Below are 23,672 nucleotides of genomic sequence, written 5' to 3'. Positions count from 1 at the left end.
AACCATGTTTCACTAATCGCTACCACATCATAATTCTAAGTGTCAATCCATACCTTCAGCTCATCCACCTTCTTTACAATGCTCCTAGCATTAAAATATATGCATTTTAGAGATTTCCCACTTTTTACTTCCTTTATGCCCCTATCTTTACCAACAGCTCTCTTATGATCTTTTGCAATCGACCTCTGTCCATCTTTGTATAGAGTATCCCCCTTTTCTATCACCTGTCTTTCCCCCCTCAAACACTGTCTACAAGCTTTCTCTGATTACATTCTAACCTTCTCCTTGCTGTTCTCCTTCATTTGGTTTCCTCCCCCCAGCCATTCTAGTTTAAATTCTCCTGAGTAACCCTAGCAAATGTCCCTGCCAGAATCCTGGTCCCCCTGGGGTTCAAATGCAACCCGTCCTTTTTGTACAGGTCACACCTACCCCAAAAATGGTCCCCGTGATCCACAAACTTGAATCCCTGCCTTTTGCTCCACCCCTTCAGCCATGCGTTCATCCTCCATCTCATTCTATTCCTGCTCTCACTGTCGCGTGGCACAGGCAGTAATCCCGAGATTACTCCCTTTGTGGTTCTTCTTTTTAACTCTCTACCTAACTCCCTGTACTCATTTTTCAGGACCTCTTCTCTATTCCTCCCTATGTTGTTGGTACCCTCATCTACCGTGACTTCTGTCTCATCTCCCTCCCCCTTTAGGATGTTCTGGACACGAGCAGCAACATCCCTGGCACCAGGGAGGCAAACCACCACCCGATTCTCCTTGCTCTGTCCACAGAATCCCTTATCTGTACTCCTGCCTATCGAGTCTCCTATGACTATTGCCCTCCTCTTTCTTTCCCTACCCTTCTGAGTCTCAGAGGCCAACCCAGTGCTAGAGGCACAGCCACTGACGCTTGCCCCAGCTGGGCTGTTTCCCCCAACAGTACCCAAAGAGGAGTACCTGTTGTTGAGTGTCACAGCCACCTTACTATTCCTCTTCCCTCTCCTAACCGTGACCCACCTGTCCTCCTCCTGTGGCCCTGGTGTAACCACCTGGCTGTAACTCCTATCTATGACGACCTCACTCTCCCTGACCAGAGTAGGTCATCAAGCTGTAGCTCTAGTTCCCTATCACGGTTCCTGAGGAGCTGCAGTTCAGCACACCTGGTGCAGATATGGACGTCAGAGAGGCTAGAAGACTCCATGACTTCCCACATCTGACACAGAGAACAGCAAACTGCTCTTACACTCATCCCTTCTCTCTCCTCCTTCCTCAAATAAGTAGAAATTATTAAAGAATATGAAAGCAATTAAACAGTTTTACCTTCACTTGACAAGCTCGACCTCAGCCTCTGCTCACCAAAGCCTGAATTCCCCAATCCTTCCCTGTCCACTCACTCTCTGGCTACATATTCACATTCAAGGTTCCTTGAATGTTTAATTAAATCCAACAAATGCACAATCTTTGGAAACCAGATGAAATTTGTTTTCCATAAATGATTCTGCCAGTTTCCCTGCAACTTCTGTGAGAGATCAGGAACACAGTGGTTACTTCTGGTGGTCTGTTTATCACATCATTAAACAAAGTTGGAGGCCATTTGGCCCATAAATGTGCTGGCTTTCTTCAAGGACTATTCAAATAGTCCCCATTTCCCTGGATTTACCTTCTATCCCAACCCCACCTTTTAAAATTCCCAATACATTTCAGGAAGCCCATTCTTTGCCAAATGTTAAAATTCTGTGGATGCTGGAAATGTAGAAATAAAACAAAGAATTTCCCAATATATGTAGAGGTAGAAAAACATCAATAATTCAAAATGTAATCGCTGTAACCGCCCACAAACAGGCATACTTAGGGTATGGCAGGAAGGGCACATACCCGGGGTGCCACTTGAAAGGGGGGCGCCACTGTCTTCGCCTCGCCTCGCCCGTCCAATATCGAACTCCCGAAGTCACAACTCTCTGTGTTAAAAAAAAATCCCCAATGTCTCCCCTAAACCTTCCTTCCTTCACTTTGTACAGATGTCCCGATACCCAGGAGACACATCCTTCCAACCTGAGCGCTCGATGAGCTGGTCCCCACACCAACCCTCCCCTGCATTGCCTTGTCCCATCCGATCTGTCGCCCGCACCCACATCAATCGTGTCATTTGGGGCAGAGACACTTGACCCAGTTGCCCCAGGGAGAGGATCCTCCGTGGGGGTGTGGATGTTTTCAACCTTAGCCCGGCACATCAACGTGCCTGGAAAACAGACCCAGTGCCGCTGTGCTTTTAATGGTTCCAACTCTCCCTTTGAGAGAATCTCAACATTCCTTGGCGCAGCCTTTGCCAAAACCTCACTTAATCTCCATGAAGATCACTTGCGCATTAGAATCGTTGGGTTAATGCAGAATTAAACCCGTTAGTGACAAACAACATACATTCACTTTGAGTTTGGACATGAACTGAAATCGACACCTTTCACCTTGACAGGCAAGGATCACGGTTAGTATTAGCCAAATTTTAAATAAATCCAACAGAGAGGTCCTTTCTAACAGCAAGAACTGTGGTAAAGTGATCCCATGGATACTTTTGTTTTACTTTTTACAGCTTATCGAAGTCATTAAAATTTCCCCTTTATACTCTGTTTCAGTGTACACAAGGACAGTATTTATAATATTCCCCCGAGCCCCGGCCGTCCTTTGCCACCCCCCGCCCCAAACTCCCGATGACCGACCGCCTCGGTCTTGCTGATTCTCCCTCCCCCATCCTGCACAGGAGTCATATGATTTATTTCCTTCCGCAAGGAAGGATCCCCCTGCCTCCGTGCTATGTCGGAAATCCATGCCAAGAAACGATCCCCCTGTTAGAAAACCTGAGGAGAGATCTCCGGCGCTCGGTGGCGCATGGAGCGATGGCAGACCTACCCTCCCAGAATTCCGTGCGACAGAGAAACCCCTCCTGGAGTACTCGATGCATATTGCCCTTTCATTATGCCAACACAGACTGAGACACAGGGGGTTTAGAGGAAAAGGTTCCTTGCCTGCCCCCTCTCTCTAACTCTTCCCCCTCCCTCCCTCCCCATCGCCCTATCCCCCCCTCCCCACCTTTTCTCTCTTCCTGGGGAGGGGGGGGTGCCCAATTTCAGTGCTTGCCTTAGGCAATATTTTCCCTCGATACACCACTGCCCCACAAAGCAACATTATAGAGATGAAATCATTGAAATACTGCATTCATCATTTTGCCACAAATTTCAAAAACAGTAAATGCCAGTCACGAGTAAGGTTTAGGCTTTTTGGTTCGTGGTTTTGAGACACTCTGATGCTGATCCTGTGATGTCCAACAGAAGCATGACAATCAAAATATATCTCCAGCAATAGCTGCAATCACATTGTCTGAGTCACAACTGGTATTGCTCACTTACAGAGGCCAAGCTTTCAGTCGCCCCTGGGACCCAGGTGCAATCACTGGGGCAAAGGTGCTGGATGCACTTTTTAAATTGCAGAGGGGTCAACCCATTAAATTGCCAACCCCTGACGACTTAAGGGGGATCCCGCTCCCACAATGACACAACAGGCACTCACTGGAAGTATTGCCAGATGCTGGCTGCCCAGTGACGCTGGCGTCAGCAGAATAAATGGGTCGGCCATTTTCCTGTTCAAATCAGCGTGGATGAGACCTAGGTAAGTTTAACTGGGTTTCCTGACTACTGCTAAAGTAGGTGAGAGACCTGCTTGGGTTCCGATGGGGTTGACCTGGTTGGACCCTTCTAATTGCTGTGTAACTGGGGCACTAACCAGGGAAATTAACCCCATTTTACATGGCAGTTTAAAAGGGCCTAATGATGCTAATGGTTCAGAGTTTAAATGATCAGGCACATCTGAGGGCCATTATAAGTTGAACATTGCCCAACTCTCTGCAAAACAAATTTCAAATTGACCAACTTAAACCGTAACCCCAGCCACCACATTACTAACAGGTGATTTCAAATCAATGTGATCTGAGAAACCAGAAGAAATCTTGAAAAACAGAAGTACTTTAGCATCCTTTAATTCAGAAACAAGCAGAGAAACAAGAAAGACTTTGGTTGCAAGACAACAGCCATGACAGGAACATTTCAGGGAAGTACAAGGACATGAGCATTGCATTATGGTCAAACAAGCCTTCCAGGTGAGAATGTAAAAGTCATATTTATCAAAACTGGATGGCTTCCCAAATTTAAAGGTTGAGATTTCACTAACTTCTGCAAGCAGCAGTGGCAAAGAGCTAAGTTTGATGTTTAGCTGATCTCAGCAGAGACAGTCTGCAAGAACCCCGAGAGTCTAGGTAGGTCTACCTCCCGTTGTGAGAAAAGTGCCATCCCTGGTTGTGTCCAGTAATCCACTGGTCAATGGTGGCTCACAGGTTGTTGTTGGTGGGGTAGTGGTAATATCATTGAATGCCATGGCTATGTGATTGGATCCCTTGACGAGATGTCATTTTCTGGCACATTATGAAGCAATGCTCCTCACTTTTCATATCACTAGGTCTTGTTGCATACAGGTGTGAACAGCTTCATTTGCTGAGCAATTGGTATAGAGCTGAATATTGTGCAGGCATCACCAAATATTCCTACTTCTGACCTTGTGATGGGAGAAAGATCATTGGGCTGCGAACACTGTCCTGAGGAATCCTGCAGTAATATTCTGGGCTCTTGATTATTGACAACCACCTTCCATTGAGTTATGCGTGACTCCAACCATTAGAATGGTTTCCCTTTAGGACTATTGTAATTGACTTTATCATGCCCTTTAATGTCACATGCATTCCGATAGTACCTTGACATCCAGGGGACCCTCACCTCACTGCTGGAATTCAGCTCCAGTCAATTTTCCAACCCTGATGTAATGATATTGGGAGTCAAGTCTTCCTGGCAATACCCAAACATGGCAACTATGATTGCTTCTTTCACTTTGCTGATGTGAATGAACCAACTGAGTAAGATCTTTGAATAATATTGAAGAGCAACATTGAACCATACATCAGCTCTAAATTGATGGAGGATTTTCTGGGCAATGGCCAGAGTTTCACAAAGAGTTTTGAGCCATTCTCTCAAGATCACTAGCCAGAAGGTTGACTTACTGAAATTTACAGCTTCCACTTTGGTAGGGAGCATTCTGAAGGATGGGGCCTTTAGTTGCCTTCCCAAGATCGTATTATATGGCGAGCTCTCCACTGGCCACCGTGACAGAGGTGCACCAAAGAAAAGGTACAAGGACTGCCTAAAGAAATCTCTTGGTGCCTGCCACATTGACCACCGCCAGTGGGCTGATAACGCCTCAAACCGTGCATCTTGGCGCCTCACAGTTTGGCGGGCAGCAGCCTCCTTTGAAGAAGACCGCAGAGCCCACCTCACTGACAAAAGGCAAAGGAGGAAAAACCCAACACCCAACCCCAACCAACCAATTTTCCCTTGCAACCGCTGCAATCGTGTCTGCCTGTCCCGCATCGGACTGGTCAGCCACAAACGAGCCTGCAGCTGACGTGGACTTTTTACCCCCTCCATAAATCTTCGTCCGCGAAGCCAAGCCAAAGAAGAAGAGTTTCTTTGGGGAAGAACCAAACTCTAATCCAAGATGTGGATCTTCTGGAACAAGCCTGATGGGGTAGATCCAATCCCAGGGAGGATATACTGTATATAAAATTATACAAGAAATTCTGGTTGGTAATTGCCCACTAGCTGTGAAGATGGTGAAAGTAAATACAAGACTAATGCTCAAAGGTAATTTTATACATTATTGAAAAGGAACATTTGTAGGGCAGTGGAAGTGGCAAAAGAAGAAGGAGCAGAAGAGAAAGTCTAATTGCATTGCTCATTCAACAAGCTTGCACAAGCACGTCATTGCCATAAGAGAAAGGTACAGGAGCCTAAAGATGAGCACTCAACGGCACAAGGTCAGCTTCTTCCCCGCTGCCATCAGATTCCTGAATAATCAATGAACCAGACCCTGCCTTACTTTTCCTGCACTATTATTTTTTTTATATAGTAATGTCATAAGGTGGTTATAATATGTATGTTTGCACTTTGATGCTGCCACAAAATACCGAATTTCATGACTTGTTTGTGACAATAAATTCTGATTCTGATTAAGTGCCAGGTTTCCTGTGATCTGAGAAACCTGGTCGAACAAGGTTAAACTACATGGACGAGTTACAGCCTGGATGTGCAATCCAAATAATCTGTCTGCCTCCAAAGAGCAGGATAGCTGCCAGCTTTTACTTGTGCTTCAATTAGCTCCAGAACTGGGCAGATATGAATGAGGTTGAGGAATATTAAACCTCTTATTTTTGTCCAACCCTCACTTATTTTCAAGAGTTGGCAGTCACCTAAAGTATCATCAAATAAAACACCACAGAAGTTAACCATTTGTTGTAGCTCCTTGACGGAGCAAATGAACTAAATAAACTCATTATTTTCACATATTAAATTCTCCTCTCAACATTCCTCTCAAATCAGCTGCCACTGTCTTCTCAGGCACACTTTCCAGCCAATAACAGTTGAAAACAAAATCTAATTTTTGCTTCGGCTGTCTTTTCAAATATTTTAAAACTATGTCATCTGGCTGTTTGTTCTCCCGCAGATTAAGTCAATTCTTCCCCATCAATGTTCCTCCAATTTTAAACAGATTATATGTCTTTCATATTCACAACTTGCACTTGATACTGAGACATCAGAACTTGTTTTCCAGCAAAGTGTTGAATAAAATTATGCAGAGGCATTTCAATCATTAACTCCATACAAAGCTCACTTTGGTTTCGGCATAACAAAATTGCTCTGGATACTTGGATTATTCTTTAGAGGAGAGCAAACTAGTATGGATAGCCACCTATTTACTGTAAGTGAACAGAGGACTTCACTGAGATGATACCAGCACAAACTCCATATCTCAGTTGGGTTCTGATGGCCACTTTCCATACCATCCTCACCTCCGCAGCCACATCCTCCTTATCAAAGTGTTGGGAGTACAGTGAGGTTAACAAAGTGAATTCCCACAAATCCTCTTCCTGCATGGTAGGGGAATCCAAAACTCAAGGGCATGAATTTAAGGTGAGAGGGAAAAGATTAAGAGACTTGAAGGGCACCTTTTTTCCACAAGGCGACTGGTAGGTATGTGGGATGAACTGCTAGATGAAAGGGTGGAGGCAGCTACAATTACAATTTTCAAAAGATATTTAGAAAGATACATGAACAGGAAAGATTTGGAGGAATATGGGCCAAATGCAGGCAAAAGAGACAAGCTCAAGTAGACAACTAAGTCAGCATTGCCAGTTAGATTGAAGAGCCTGTTTCCATGCTGTAAAACTGTATAATTGAAAATGTTCAGAAATTGCAACAAATTGCTAATCACGTTGTTATCCCTAATTAAAAAAAACAATAGATCAGGAGCATGAACAGGTCAAATAGCATGGACTGAATGGACAAAATACCCTCCTGTGTTGTAATGTGCAGGTAAGGAAGTCATTGGTTTTGCAATTGTAAACTGCAATTTACATGCTGTGTGGGGAACAATCTATTCACTCACAAGAACTAGGTATTACAGGCAAGGCCAACATTTAATGTCCCTTGATTCACAGTTATGCCAATTCATTAGCAAAATAGAAAATTTGTAAACCTTTAAATCAAAAGCATTCTGTACAGCAGAGATTTAGTAGCAATGATCAGATCTGAGGGATCTTATGTAGAGCATGTACTAAGACACTAAATTTCCACCATCTCTTGTACCAATGATTTGCATTTATTATCATACAAAGTGGTAAAATGCCTCACAACACTCAGTGTCACAAATGGAAACACTTGTGCTGATGACTAGTCTTGAATTGTGAGAGGTGGAGACAGAGAGTGGGACTTCCTGAAACTAGGGCTTTGGCAACTGATAGCACAGCTGATAAAGGGGATAACTTAAACCCACAGGTGGGAGAATGCAGGAAATACAAGAAACAGAAGTCTTGTAAGTTTCTTTGGTGACAATCCTCCTTTCAGTCCAGAGTCTCCATGTATCTCACCCCATATTTTAACCATATTTTAAAATGGAGTTGTCTGTCCTGCTGTCTATAATTCTGGAATTCCATTGATACATGAGATCATTATTCACGTTCTCTTTTAGAGAGTGCAATCTAATTTGTGCAAAGGAGGGGTATCATCCCTCACAAAAAATGAAGAAATGAATCTTATCGTTCAAATAATACTTTTTGAAACTAGGCAATTGGATGCCTCCTAACCTATAATTCCATGTTAACTTTTCCATGGATAGTCTAGGTACCTACTGTCCCAAATAAATTGCTCAACATGCTTATTAAGGGTTTAAAAAAAGGTTTGAGGTCGTGGAATTGGCAAGGACTGGAAAAGGTTCTGCAATCTTGGCAATATTCATCTTTACACAGTTGACCCTGCCAATTAGAGTGATGGGCAGATTCATCCATCTATTCAAGTCTTCTTCAATTTTACTAAATAGCAGAAGGTAATTGAGTTAGTATAAATTTTGAAGATCATCATTCACTATTATACGACCCGAGGGCCATTTGAATGGACTTGTTTGCTGGTACTCAGTGTGATCAAAATTTGTTAGTGGGATGATTTTACGATTTCCCCAGTTTACCTTGTATCACAAAACTTCGTTGTAAGCTTTTAATAGAATCTGTAATTTAGTAAAGGGAATTAATCAGATCTGTTAAATACAGTATGACATCGTCTGGCATAAGATTAATTTTGTGGTATGTTTGATCCACAATAAAACCCTTTATCTCCGGGTCTTGTCTAATTGCCTCTGCCAAGGTCTCAATAACCAAGACAAAACGTCCTGGAGACAAGGGGCAACCCTGTCAGCTTGATCTACTCAAAGGGAACGCTGCCAAGATCTGTCCATGAGTGGCAACTCTAGCTTTGTATTTGTAATAAAGAATTTTAACCCAATTAATGAACAGTTGCCCAAATTTCAAGCTTGGCCAAGACTCTAAATATGGCCATTCCAGCCTGTCAAAGGCTTTCTCAGCATCCAGAGCCCAGCGACACTTGGTTCAGCCTTAGACTTTGCATAATGGGTAATACTGAAGAGCTTACAAAGGTTGTTGGCTGACCGATGTTTTAAAATAAAGCCACTTTGGTCTGGATTTATTACTTTTGGCAGGTACTGTCCAAGCTTGTTTGCCAAGGTTTAGAAATCAATTTCTAATCTGAGTTTAGTAATGAAAATGGGTTAAAATGAGAAGCATTTCAATGGGTCCCTGTTCTTTTTATGAATCACAGTAATTATGGCAGTAGAAAATGATTCAGGGGGAGTTTGGGTTTTAAATGCCAAGCTCAACCTTCACTTCAAGCCAAAGCCCAGGAACAATAAAGCCCCCAGAAAGAGGTTCAATGTTGGAAAACTGCAGTCAGACGAAGCGAGAGGAAACTTCCAGGCAAACCTCAAAGCAAAGCTCGACGTTGCAACCCGCCTCCCGGACCCGTCCCCTGAAACCCTCTGCGATCAGTTGAAGACTACCATACTGCAATCCACTGAAGAGGTACTGGGCTTCTCCTCCAGGAAAAACAAGGACTGGTTTGACGAAAACAGCCAGGAAATCCAGGAGCTGCTGGCAAAGAAGCGAGCTGCCCACCAGGCTCACCTTACAAAGCCGTCCTGTCCAGAGAAAAAACAAGCCTTCCGTCGCGCATGCAGCCATCTTCAGCGCAAACTCCGGGAGATCCAAAATGAGTGGTGGACTAGCCTCGCCAAACGAACACAGCTCAGCGCGGACATTGGCGACTTCAGGGGTTTCTACGAGGCTCTAAAGGCTGTGTACGGCCCCTCACCCCAAGTCCAAAGCCCGCTGCGCAGCTCAGACGGCAAAGTCCTCCTCAGCGACAAGATCTCCATCCTCAACCAATGGTCAGAACACTTCCAATCTCTTTTCAGTACCAACCGCTCAGTCCAAGATTCCGCCCTGCTCCAGCTCCCTCAACAGCCCCTAAGGCTAGAGCTGGATGAGGTTCCCACCCTGGATGAGACATATAAGGCAATCGATCAACTGAAAAGTGGCAAAGCAGCAGGTATGGATGGAATCCCCCCAGAAGTCTGGAAGGCTGGCGGCAAAACTCTGCATGCCAAACTGCATGAGTTTTTCAAGCTTTGTTGGGACCAAGGTAAACTGCCTCAGGATCTTCGTGATGCCACCATCATCACCCTGTACAAAAACAAAGGCGAGAAATCAGACTGCTCAAACTACAGGGGAATCACGTTGCTCTCCATTGCAGGCAAAATCTTCGCTAGGATTCTACTAAATAGAATAATACCTAGTGTCGCCGAGAATATTCTCCCAGAATCACAGTGCGGCTTTCGCGCAAACAGAGGAACCACTGACATGGTCTTTGCCCTCAGAGAGCTCCAAGAAAAGTGCAGAGAACAAAACAAAGGACTCTACATCACCTTTGTTGACCTCACCAAAGCCTTCGACACCGTGAGCAGGAAAGGGCTTTGGCAAATACTAGAGCGCATCGGATGTCCCCCAAAGTTCCTCAACATGATTATCCAACTGCACGAAAACCAACAAGGTCGGGTCAGATACAGCAATGAGCTCTCTGAACCCTTCTCCATTAACAATGGCGTGAAGCAAGGCTGTGTTCTCACACCAACCCTCTTTTCAATCTTCTTCAGCATGATGCTGAACCAAGCCATGAAAGACCCCAACAATGAAGACGCTGTTTACATCCGGTACCGCACGGATGGCAGTCTCTTCAATCTGAGGCGCCTGCAAGCTCACACCAAGACACAAGAGAAACTTGTCCGTGAACTACTCTTTGCAGATGATGCCGCTTTAGTTGCCCATTCAGAGCCAGCTCTTCAGCGCTTGACGTCCTGCTTTGCGGAAACTGCCAAAATGTTTGGCCTGGAAGTCAGCCTGAAGAAAACTGAGGTCCTCCATCAGCCAGCTCCCCACCATGACTACCAGCCCCCCCACATCTCCATCGGGCACACAAAACTCAAAACGGTCAACCAGTTTACCTATCTCGGCTGCACCATTTCATCAGATGCAAGGATCGACAATGAGATAGACAACAGACTCGCCAAGGCAAATAGCGCCTTTGGAAGACTACACGAAAGAGTCTGGAAAAACAACCAACTGAAAAACCTCACAAAGATAAGCGTATACAGAGCCGTTGTCATACCCACACTCCTGTTCGGCTCCGAATCATGGGTCCTCTACCGGCACCACCTACGGCTCCTAGAACGCTTCCACCAGCGTTGTCTCCGCTCCATCCTCAACATCCATTGGAGCGCTCACACCCCTAACGTCGAGGTACTCGAGATGGCAGAGGTCGACAGCATCGAGTCCACGCTGCTGAAGATCCAGCTGCGCTGGATGGGTCACGTCTCCAGAATGGAGGACCATCGCCTTCCCAAGATCGTATTATATGGCGAGCTCTCCACTGGCCACCGTGACAGAGGTGCACCAAAGAAAAGGTACAAGGACTGCCTAAAGAAATCTCTTGGTGCCTGCCACATTGACCACCGCCAGTGGGCTGATAACGCCTCAAACCGTGCATCTTGGCGCCTCACAGTTTGGCGGGCAGCAGCCTCCTTTGAAGAAGACCGCAGAGCCCACCTCACTGACAAAAGGCAAAGGAGGAAAAACCCAACACCCAACCCCAACCAACCAATTTTCCCTTGCAACCGCTGCAATCGTGTCTGCCTGTCCCGCATCGGACTGGTCAGCCACAAACGAGCCTGCAGCTGACGTGGACTTTTTACCCCCTCCATAAATCTTCGTCCGCGAAGCCAAGCCAAAGAATTATATCCATGATGAGTGGTATAAGTAGATCCTCCTTATTTCTCTATAAAATTCTGGTAGGAAACCGTGATTTATTGGACTTTAGTTAGCCCAAGGATGTTTCAATTTCTTTTGAAGTAAAGGGGAGGTCAAAATTAATCCCAGAGTGTTTTAGGAGGTGGTTGTGAGATGGTGAATCCATTGGTAATCATTTTCCAACATTTTCTACCATCTAAATCAGTTCCTTTAGATTGGAGGATTGTTAGTGTGACACCACTTTCTAAGAAAGGATGGAAAGGTAAACTAAGGTACTCTAGACCAGTTAGGCTGACTTCAGTGGTTGGGTAAATGGTGGAGTTGGTTATTAAAGATATTATTGCCATACATTTGGAGAGGATTAGTTCACATCACACTGGATTTACAAAAGGGGAATTGACATATCTATATTTTTGTAAGGATGTGAATAGTTGAGTGGATGGTGGTGAATCCCTTGGTGTGGTGTATTTGAACTTTCAAGAAGGTTTTGATAAAGTCACACATGAGAGATTGATGTGCAAAATTAGTGATCATGGTATAGGAGATAATGTACTGATGGGGATAGAAAACTGGTCAGCAGGCAGAAAGCAGAGTGGTAATAAATGGATCTTTTTCAGATTGGCAGGCTGCTACCAGTGGGGCAGCACAAGACTCAGAAATAAGACCATTGCTATTTACAATATACAATGCTCTCCATAATGTTTGGAACAGATACATTCTTTTCCTTTATTTGTCCCTATGCTCCACAGTTTCAAATTTGTAATGAAATAATTCACATGTAATCCAAGTGCACATTCAAGATTTTATTCAATGTTATTTGTATATATTTTGGTTTGACCATGTAGAAATTACAGCACTTTTTATAAATAGTCCCCTAATTTCAGGGCACCATAAAGTTTGGGACATTTGGCTTCACAAGTGTTTGTATGTAATTGTTTCATTGGTGCAGGTATGAGAGCTAGGCTTGCTTTGAAGCTTTTGATCACCTTTGGAGACTGTAGTTGCCATTTTTCAACATGAGGACCAGAATTGTTCCAATGAAAGTCAAAGAAGCCATTATGAGGATGAAAACAAAAATAAAACAGTAAGAGACTTTGCCCAAATCTTAGGATTACCAAGATCAACTGTATGGAAAATTATTAAGAAGAAAGAGTATACTGGTGAGCTCAGTCATCGCAAAAGGACTGGTATTCCAAGGAAGACAGAAGAATTCTCATCTCAATGAAGAAAAATCCTCAAATGGATGTCTGACAGATCAGAGACACTCTTCAGGAGGTAGGTGTGGATATGCAAGATGCAAACCATAGTAAAGGTGGTATGCTTTGGATCTTGGGCAGTTCCTTTATGTCTCCACACTTTGGTCTTGCCATCACTCTGATACAGATTAATCTTGGTCTCATCTCCCCACAAAACCTGTTTTCCAGAATTCTGAAGGCTCTTTATAAAACTTCTTGGAAAACTGTAATCTGGCCTTCCTTTCTATGGCTAAATAGTGGTTTGCACCTTGCAGTATAGCCTCTGTAATGCTGTTCATGAAGTCTTCTGCGGACAGTAATCACTGACATATCCACACCTCTCTCATGAAGAGTGTTTCTGATCTGTCGCACATACGTTTGGGGATTTTTCTTCATTATGATGAGACTTTTTCTGTCATCAGCAGTGGAGATCTTCCTTGGAATACCTGTCCCGTTGCAATTATCGAGCTCACCAGTACGCTCTTTTTTCTTAATGATGCTCCAAACAGTTGATTTTGGTCATCATATGGCTTGGATGATGTCTCTTACTGTTTCATTCAGTTGCATGACTTGTAGAGTTCCTCCTGTCTTTTGTGTGCTGCACCAACCCCAGCATCTGCAGATTTCCTTGTTTATCTCGGAAAAGTCCAAAGAAAAAGTTAAGATCAATTGTAGTTTCAGCCAAACCAGCTGAGTTCTCATTTTAACACGAAGTGCAAGGCATTGATGTTGTTAAACTCAATTGAGGATTGTGAAATTTCCCAAGTGAGAACAATTTGGGAGAAATTTGATGCTGATTTCAGTTTGTAATTCTTGCCTATTCCCTCAGCAGCTAATACTGATTGCCATTTGAGAATGATTTATCATCGAGAACTAATTATATACTCATACTTCAGCATTTTTCACCAAACAAACCACAAATACCAAGATGTTGAACTTTGGCCTGGCTGAGAAGCTTGGGACTTTGTTTCAGATGACTGCTGCCACACCTTCTGCATTGATCAGCATAGCTACTCTATTGAATGTGCTACAGCTAAAACACAGCTTGAACTACATCATCAAGTTCACTGATGAAATGTCTGTGTTGGGCCTTATTCGTGAGAATGAGGAGTGAGCAATACAAGATGAGGTCCAGTCACTAACAGATTAGTGTAGAGCCAACAACCTGTATCTGAACATTAAGAAGACAAAAGAATTTATTGTTGACTTCAGGAAGGCCCTGGGGATCACTCCCTGCTGACTATTGATGGCTCTACCATTCAGGTTATCAAGAATATCAAGTTCCTTGGTATGCACTTGGCAGAGAATCTCACCTGGTCCCTTAACACCAGATCCATAGCCAAGAAAATTCAGCAGCACCTCTACTTTCTGTGAAGACTGAGGAAAATTCATCTCCCACCCTCCATCCTCACTACATTCTATAGAGGATATATTGAGAGCATCCTGATAACTGTATCCTTTGATACAAACCGCAAGACCCGAAGGGGATAGTGAAGCCAGAAGAAAATATCAATGGGGGTTCACTTCCTACCATGAAAGACATCTACAACACTCAATGCCAGCAAAAGGTAATAAACATTGTGAAGGACTCCACACACCCCTCAAGTAAACTGTTCTCCCTCTGCCATCTTGTAGGAGGCATCATAGCACTCAGGTCCTTATGTCCAGATTGGGCAACAGTTTTTATTCCCCCTAAGCCATCAGGTTTCTGAATTCCAAGAATATATGTGGATAGTGTACCATGGATTTTACTGTGTGTGTCTTAATATTTTAATATTTTAATGTGTTTAACATATATTCTAACTTCTATTTATGTAAATATGCTCCATGGTCCTGGAGAAATGCCATCTCGTCTTTACCATTTGAGCTTGATGTGAACAATAAATAAAGGTGACTTGATTTGACATCAGCACAGCCTCTGGGAACATTTCCATAACAGAAAAAAAGGTTGATTTTCAAAGACTGTTGCAAACTTCAATCCAACCTCATTCCGATCTGTTTCTCAGTATTACACCCTTGCATTGGTGTTGAGAAAAAAATCCAATAAGAAATGCAATAAGCAACAGGTGGTAATATTGGGTGAAGCCTAGAGCTGATCCCTTACATGGCAGTGTTGGAAACATTCTTTTTAAAAAGATGCAGCGTGGTAACAGACTCTTCTAGTCCAGAGACAGTACTAGCCAAATACACCAATTAAATAACAAACCCCTTATGTTTATTGGAAGTTGGGAGGAAACCGGTCTGTTTATTGATCACTATCTGCAAGTCTGCATACTCACAAGTTAAGACTTGTACACAAGAAAATGGGTGCTGCAATAGGCCACTCAAACCTGCCCCACCTTTCATTATTATCATAGCTGGTCTATGCTGTCCACAACACCATTCCTGCACCAGCACACTGTAGCCCACAATTCCTTGATCCTAATACCCAATTTCTTTCTAATGATGGTAAACGTTACATAGGGTTCCAGAGACTTTGGCTCTGGTAATCGTGTTATAGAAGGACTTCTGCCCATGACATCTCAGGAAATAGGAACAATATCAGCCTCTCCCTATTTAGGATGGTGGGAACCAATTATTTGGAGAGAGAGAGTGAAGAAAAGAGAGAGAGAGAGAGAGAGAGAGAGAGAATGAAGGTACAAGGCTTGGAAATCATCCCAGTCTCACTGACCAATGAAGCAAATATTGTGGCTCGAGAAGGAAGAAAATGGCAATTTGTCACTGGGACAAGTCTTGATTTCTGGAGATCTTTAGTTTGAAAATTTCTGAGGAGATGAGAAGGTTTCTCAACAAGCACTTCCCTCCCACAAAAGTAGTTTAAAGCTTCCTGTGCTGTGGTTTAGAACCAGCTCATGTTAATGAGATTACAGAGAGAAGGTGTTGGTGCTCTGTATTTTTCTGTTATTCACAGGAAATCCATGCCCCATCCCTTATGGATAATGATTGAATGTAATCTATTACAGACCATTAACAACTTTACATTAAACTATGTCAACCAATCAATTTGTTGAATTTGATTATAACAAAGTTACTGGAAGCCTATTTATAATGCGTTGTAGGACTAAACAAGAGATCACTTAGCTGGTAAATTTTGGAGAAAATATCAAATTATATACCAGAAGCAAATCAAAACATCTTCCTTGTATTTAAAAATATGGATTATACAGATTAAGCAATTTCAGTAACAATTTATGTTGATAAAGGACCTTGAACATTCTAAAACATTACAAGGCACTTTATTGGAACCTAATTAGTACAAATGCAAAGTTGAAATCACTGAAGGAGATGTGAGGGCATTGGGCAAAAGCTTGACTAATGAATGATATGGGTTTCAATATTTCTTGTAAAGAAGGAAAGAGTGTAAGAAATACTTTGACACAAAAGAAATGGGCAGGAATAGCTGGATAGCTTTCAGTGTGCAAGTCTGAGGAATGCACGTTTGTAGAAAGCAATGTGCAAGTGCCAGTCAGCGTAGTAAGAACCAAGTGGATGCAGAGAAAGTGATCACTCAGATAAAAACTCTGAACCAAACTGCTGACACAACTGAAGGCATTGAGGGGAAAGTACAAATCTCTTCTGCAGCACTGTCTGGAATGAGAGTGGGAGAAATGAGTGGGAGGTTACAGTGCAGAAGGTGGAATCATCCTCAGCAATCCTCTAGAGTTCAAGAGGGTGTGGTGCAATGGGCCTCTCGGATTAGTCAAAGAGTGATGCAGCTTGAAACCAGTGATAAAAGGTAAGGCTTTGCTAAGAAAATACAGGAAGATGGGTGCTAACTTAATGAACAGGTGTCCCCGTGATTACTATCCCAATGACAGACTCAACAAGATTGGGACTGACAAAGTAGAAAGATGAAAAATTAACTGAAGAAGTAGAATGATAAAGGAGAGAGTCTATTTCATTGGATCCTGCAACTGAAGGCAGCTTGGAAAGTGAGAGAGATGAGTACAACTGATATAAAAATATGAAAATGAAGAAAACTAAAATTGATACATGGGTAAATGAATAAAGCCAGTATGAACAGGATAAGACATGGATATCAGCATGAAGGAAGCAGAATCAGTCTGAGTAAGATAAGAATCTCCTAGCCTTTAGAGCAAGTTCACTGTATGAATGAGATAAGGATAGACAATAGATAAAATAGAAAAACCTCACAAAGATAAGCGTATACAGAGCCGTTGTCATACCCACACTCCTGTTCGGCTCCGAATCATGGGTCCTCTACCGGCACCACCTACGGCTCCTAGAACGCTTCCACCAGCGTTGTCTCCGCTCCATCCTCAACATCCATTGGAGCGCTTTCATCCCTAACGTCGAAGTACTCGAGATGGCAGAGGTCGACAGCATCGAGTCCACGCTGCTGAAGATCCAGCTGCGCTGGATGGGTCACGTCTCCAGAATGGAGGACCATCGCCTTCCCAAGATCGTGTTATATGGCGAGCTCTCCACTGGCCACCGTGACAGAGGTGCACCAAAGAAAAGGTACAAGGACTGCCTAAAGAAATCTCTTGGTGCCTGCCACATTGACCACCGCCAGTGGGCTGATAACGCCTCAAACCGTGCATCTTGGCGCCTCACAGTTTGGCGGGCAGCAACCTCCTTTGAAGAAGACCGCAGAGCCCACCTCACTGACTGACAAAAGGCAAAGGAGGAAAAACCCAACACCCAACCTCAACCAACCAATTTTCCCCTGCAACCGCTGCAACCGTGTCTGCCTGTCCCGCATCGGACTTGTCAGCCACAAACGAGCCTGCAGCTGACGTGGACTTTTTACCCCCTCCATAAATCTTCGTCCGCGAAGCCAAGCCAAAGAAGAAGGAAGTAGAGTTAGTCCCTGATAGAATTAGCAGGTTTGCATATGTAATTAGTAAGCCTTAGACAGTATTAGCCAGTTCTACATATGAAGAGGACACAGCCCTGAGGGTCTGAATGTGTAAATTAGAACAAAGACAGGTTTGTGAATAAGGACAATGAGGATAATGACATGATAAGACACCGACAGGATACCCCCTGGTCCTCCAAGTGCACAGAAACAGCACGTAGGCAGGCAGGATTGCCTAATGCCTAATGCCAAACCTCTCCAGGAAGCAGAAGAATGTAAGGGGGGGGGGGGGGCGTATTCCTATACTGAAATGAACTGTATAAAAGTTGGGTGAGCCCCAGTGTATGTGTGTATTCCCAGGGTAAGGGGAAGCACCCAACTTTGCATTGTTGTATAATAAATGTTCTTTGTTCTCAATTTTTGTCTCGAGCAAATTCTGTGAAGGTACTTCTGTTTCTAACAGAAAGCACAGAATCTGGCCCAACAGATAAGATGGAAAACCTGGGCAGTTAAACTAGTTATAAACCATCAATAATCATAAAAGGTTGAAGCTGTGAAGCTGATTGGTTTTTATTAACTATAGACTAGGACAGCTGTCAACCTCATGGACTGATCAAAACAGAGTGGAATAGGGAGCACGCAAAGGGCTATGGGCAGGATTGATCTCAGGAGCCATAGCCAGCCAGCAGCAGCCAATCACAGCGGAATAGTGGTTTACTACAACTAGAAAGTCTGCAGATGTTGGGGACAAGTGCAATACACCAAAGTGCTAGAGAAATTCAGCAGGTCATGCAGCATCCATAGGAAATAAAGGATAATCAAAATTTTGGACCTGAGCCCTTTGTCAGGGAATACCCTTGGTCACTTTTTACTTCCTATAGATACTGCATGACCTGGTGAATTTCTCCAGCATCTTTGTGTATTGCATGCAAACCTAGACTGGGGCGAGGGGTGAGAGAATTAAACGAGCATTGGGTTGAAGATAAAAATGGGACAAAATTTCAGTACAAGGTGGGGAAAGAAGCTTATCCTCACAGGGTCAGCAGACAAGTACAATAACAGGACTTGTGCATAAAATTACAACAAGCACAAGCAAGATTGAAACATAATTATGAGCACAATAAGATTTAAATATGTGAAAGTAGATTATACGACTTTTTTCTTTTTTGCTTTTTGTTATTTCTTTGTTTTATCTATTTTATTATTTATTGATTTTTGAAGAGGGGTGGGGAAGGGGAGAGGGATGAAAGGGGGAAAAGAAAAAATGTCACTATGTATATATTGATGATGATCATTTGTGGATGTTATTGATATGACTCAGTGCAAGAAATTTAAAAAAGAAACAATTAAAAGCAAATTAAATGACATGAAAATTTCCATACAGAGCATCTGATAAAGGAAAAGCTTAGATGGGATGGGATGGGGCTGTTGAAGAGTCAACAATAGTGAGGAATCAAAAACAGCAGTGATTACTGAAGCAGCTACATTGAGTCCTGAACCTCTGGTCAAACATTGCACGATATATTGAGTTAGGAAGGTAAAGTGGAAATGGTTGGCTTCGCCAACCATTCTCAACAGGGGCCACACACCCTCACTAGGTCTACAGCATGTTTAAGGGGGGGCCACGGAATGAAATAAGAGAGGGGGGCAAAAGTATATAGGGGGCATGAAAACTGGAAAGATTAAATATTTTGGGGGGAAGGTAAGGACTTTGCTGCTAGACTTTGCTGTATAGTTTTCAAGCAACACGCGATATTTGTAAGGTTGGAGCCATTTGGAGAAAGCTGAGAGTGAACTAGATAAATGTGGAAAATAACAAAGTTTTCAGAGCATTCCTTGCTTCCATATGATGGTGCTTGATTAACATGGAACCAGCTTTGGTTTTCCTCTTTTTTTTCCTGTCGTGTTCAATTCAGGAAATAAGCATGTCCCAGAAAAGCTTTGCTCCAGATTTCTTGAATCTGAGCTGCCACAGAAATTAGAAAAGGGTCTTCTTGCATCATACAAAACAACTAAATTGATTGCTAAAAGTAGAAATGCTCATACAGTTGCTGAGTCACCTATTTTGCCTTTAGTGTTCATAATAATATCTTGTGAACTTTCATGCCAAAGAATCTATTCAGGTAATTCCTTTTGAGTAATTCAACTGTTAATATAAGAATTGATGAGATGGCAAGGAACATTGAAAAACAATTTGTTATTTCATTACAATTCAAGAAATTCTCTTTAGAATTAGATGAAACCACTGTGTAAGAGAACGTCTCTCTTTTCATGGCTTTTGCCAAATTCTGGAATGAAAACAAGCTGATGGAAGAGATGATGTTTGCCGGAAGGATTAAAGCAGATAGTAAGGAACTGACTATTTTTGAAGAAGTTAATTACATAATCAAGAACAGTTTTCCATTCAAGAACATAGTTGCCTGTACCATTTAAATGGTTGGACGATACAGGAGTTTCATCACACCCCTGAAAAATGTCATACCTTCAGCTTTTACTATTCATTATGTCAGTCATAGGGAATTTTGTGACTAGAAACTTAGGAGGACTTTTAAATGCTTCACTTTCAATTGTCGTAAACTTTATAAAATCACATCTCCTTCTGGGAGCTGTGTGAAGAAAATGCTGAACATTTCCATACACTGCTAGTGTCCAAAGGACATTGGGGGTGTTTCTACTGAGCCGGGAAAAGCGCGGTGATGCGAGGTGATGCGCGGTGACACCTCGAATCTGGCCGCATTGTAAACACATCCGGTTGTGGCCGATGTGCTGCGATTCAAGGTGCTCCGGCGTCCTACTTTTGAGGTGGTCGATGCGGGGTGATGCGAGGGACGACCTCGCAGTGGAAACACCGCGGGTGACTCACCGGATGTCGCGATTTTTCACCCGCTGTTTTCAATTGCTCATTGGACTTCCTGGTCACCCTGCATCGCCCTGCATCACCTCGCATCACCTCACATCACCTCGCATCACCCTGCATCACCGCGTATTCAATCGTTCGGTAGAAACAGTTCAGGTAGTCCAAAAATGCGCGGTGATGCGAGCAACAAAAAATCGCGGTGATTCAAGGTGATGCGGGGTGATGCAAGGTGTCCTTAGTATAAACACAGCTATTGTCTCCATTGTTTTGTTGCACTCTGGGACATAATTTTTTTTCCCCTTCTTTCTCAAAATGAGCATGGAGAAAAACTCACTTATGCCAAGGTAGACATATTTTATCTGGCAGGTATCTTTGACAAACTCAATTTATTGAACAAGACCTTCCAGGGTAAGCACAATGACCTTATTGATAATATGAAAGCTATTATTTTTTTTCCCTAAAAAGCTTAAAGTCTATTGGAGCAATATCAGATGTCAGGAATTTTTTAAATTTCCAAATCTGAACATCACCTGTGACAGTATATAGATATGTTTTTAGAAGATGAATTGGGAAAGGTTTGTTAGAGTAGGTCGCATACAAACACATGAAAACAGATCTTATTTGAAATACTGGAGCTCTGCTAATGCTAGACATATCGGGGCCTCACAGCTTTTGCAAGAGGATTGAAGAGTGCTTAAGAGACTTAACTAATGGATTGTTGTTTACAAAAGGCAACAGATGAAAGAGTTTGTTGGAGCAGCTTCTGTCTGGAGCTGTTGTAAGAGGGTCATGTGGTTTTGCAAGCAGAGAGAGTCAAATAGACTTTCTCTCAGAGAGAGAGAGATAGAGATCACTTGTACAGTGTTACAGCCAGCAAACAGCAGCTGGGACTGGAACAGGACAAGCTGGCAAGCTTATGGAAATTCCCATCTCGAAGACGGCTGGTCAAAACCCTTGTGGTTCATGCAAGAGGAGAGGACTGGCTGTCTAATGTTTTATTTGGAATAAGGGAAACAATAAGGAACTTTGTGGTGACCTGAAAGAAAGAGGTTATCATCTGGAGAACCCTGATGGGGCAAGTTTCTTTGGCAAGACACTGAAGTGGCTGATGTAAGTAAATGTATGACAAATCTCTCTCTGAAAACCGATAAGAACCTTCCTCAGTGGTAACTATTTACCTTTCAAACACCAAAGCCTGGTGAACTTTATAAATGTTAAATTCTGTGCACAGTATAAGAATTGCCTGCCACCAGTGAACTTGGAGGAATGAGAAGTGAGATTGGACTGTGAATCAAAGAACTTTTCTGAACTTACACACACATTACATACATATGCACTTAGAATTAGAAGGGGGTTAAGTAAGTCAATAGTGTTAAGTTAAAGTTTGATTCTATGTTCATGTTTAAAGATAATTAAAAGCAACTTTTGTTTAAGTAACCATTGGTCTTGGTGAATATCTATTGCTGCTGGGTTTTGGGGTCCTCTGGGCTTATAACAGAATGCAGAAGCACTGAAGGACGATGACATTACTGTTTATGTGAAACACTTAAACCAAATACACATATTTGCATGAAAGATTTAATGACCTGTTAAACCTCAATATCCAGAATTGGATATTACATCCATTTGACACAGAAAGTTTTATTGATCTTCAGAGTGATACAATTGCATGGCACAAGTTCAATGAATTAAAAAAGATTTTTGGGTTGAGTGATCTGCCAAATAGATTTCCAAAACTATGGGGAAAGGCCAAAATATATTTCATTGCCTTTCCCTCAAGATACTTAGTTGAATGTGGATTCAGCAAGATAGTTTCCTTGACAAAATTAGGGACAGACTTGATATCACAAGAGGTCACCTTCAATGATCACTATTGTGAGAGATGGGAAAATTTATCTAAAATTATGAACATGGAAGAAACTAAAGTTCATCAGTAAATGGCTGTAACCAGTACAAACAGGATAAGCTTGGGGGTTAGGATGCAGGAAAGCAGAGTCAGCACGATTAACATAAGAATCTTCTAGTCTTTGTGACAAGACCATAAGACTAAGATAAGGAGTGGTAAGGAACAATAGAATGTATGAAGTTGAGGTAGTCTGGATCAGATAAGGGTCTCCTAGCCCTGGACAGAAGTACCAAGTCCTACATATCTAATTAGCTAACCATACACAGATTTATACATATGAAATTAGCCAACCCTAGATAGAATGAGTCAACTCTGCATATCAAGAGACTGTAGCCCTGAGAATCAGGAAGGTGTGAATAAGGACAATAACATGAAGGGACACCGACAGGATACCCCCTGGTCCTCCAAGTATACTGAAATTGCACGTAGGCAGGCAGGATTGCCTAATGCCAAACCTCTCCAGCAGGAGGCAGAAGAATGTAAGGGGGAGGGTATTCCTATACTGAAATCAACTGTATAAAAGTTGGGTGAGCCCCAGTGTATGTGTGTATTCCCAGGGTAAGGGGAAGCACCCAACTTTGCATTGTTGTAGTAATAAATGTTCTTTGTTCTCAATTTTTGTCTCGAGCAATTTCTTTAAAGGTACTTTAATTTCTAACAAATGGGGGCTCGTCCGGGATCACACTCCCTCCACTGACAGAGTACCCCGACGACGAGAGTAGGTGCACCCCTGCTGATTCAGCTGGACTCACGGGCGACGGGTGGCTGGTCAGTGGAAGAAGCGAGTGATATCCGAGAAGAGGCATTGAGAACAAACGACGGAAGGAAGCGCACTAGAGCAGTACTACTAGAACTCGGTAAGAGTATTTTACTTGTTTATAAGCATGGGAATAATGGGTAGCAAGGAGGAGAGTCCTGGTACAGGATGTGAACACCAGATAGCTACGTACAGCCCGCTTGGGTTGATGTTATCTGAGTGGGGCACAGGAAAGACCCGTGGTAAAGAGAAACTGACAATGGTCAGGTATTGTTGTATTGAATGGGTTAAATACCCGGTTAAAGGGA

The 23,672-nt window shown here is 42.9% G+C and overlaps 1 protein-coding gene and 1 long non-coding RNA gene across 3 annotated transcripts in view; both read right to left on the bottom strand.

The window, feature by feature from the left end:
* agpat4 (1-acylglycerol-3-phosphate O-acyltransferase 4 (lysophosphatidic acid acyltransferase, delta)) overlaps window positions 1-23,672 on the bottom strand; it is a 287,637-nt gene that overhangs the window by 222,810 nt on the left and 41,155 nt on the right. The window lies entirely within an intron of this gene.
* The window catches only part of LOC138760840 (uncharacterized), a 59,525-nt gene that overhangs the window by 15,124 nt on the left and 20,729 nt on the right, over window positions 1-23,672 (bottom strand). Inside the window, exon 1 of one of the 2 annotated variants that reach the window (XR_011355897.1) lies at window positions 1,308-1,361. The exons of the other annotated variant lie outside the window; for it this stretch is intronic. This is a non-coding gene — a long non-coding RNA (uncharacterized lncRNA). Of the gene's footprint in view, window positions 1-1,307; window positions 1,362-23,672 lie in introns of those variants that run through there. 2 annotated transcript variants of the gene reach the window in all.

Source organism: Narcine bancroftii, chromosome 4 (assembly GCF_036971445.1).
Source record: "Narcine bancroftii isolate sNarBan1 chromosome 4, sNarBan1.hap1, whole genome shotgun sequence".
Lineage (NCBI taxonomy): Eukaryota > Metazoa > Chordata > Chondrichthyes > Torpediniformes > Narcinidae > Narcine > Narcine bancroftii.
The sequence above is the reverse complement of the archived record's forward strand: the minus strand, read 5'-3'. Positions and strand labels throughout refer to the sequence as shown.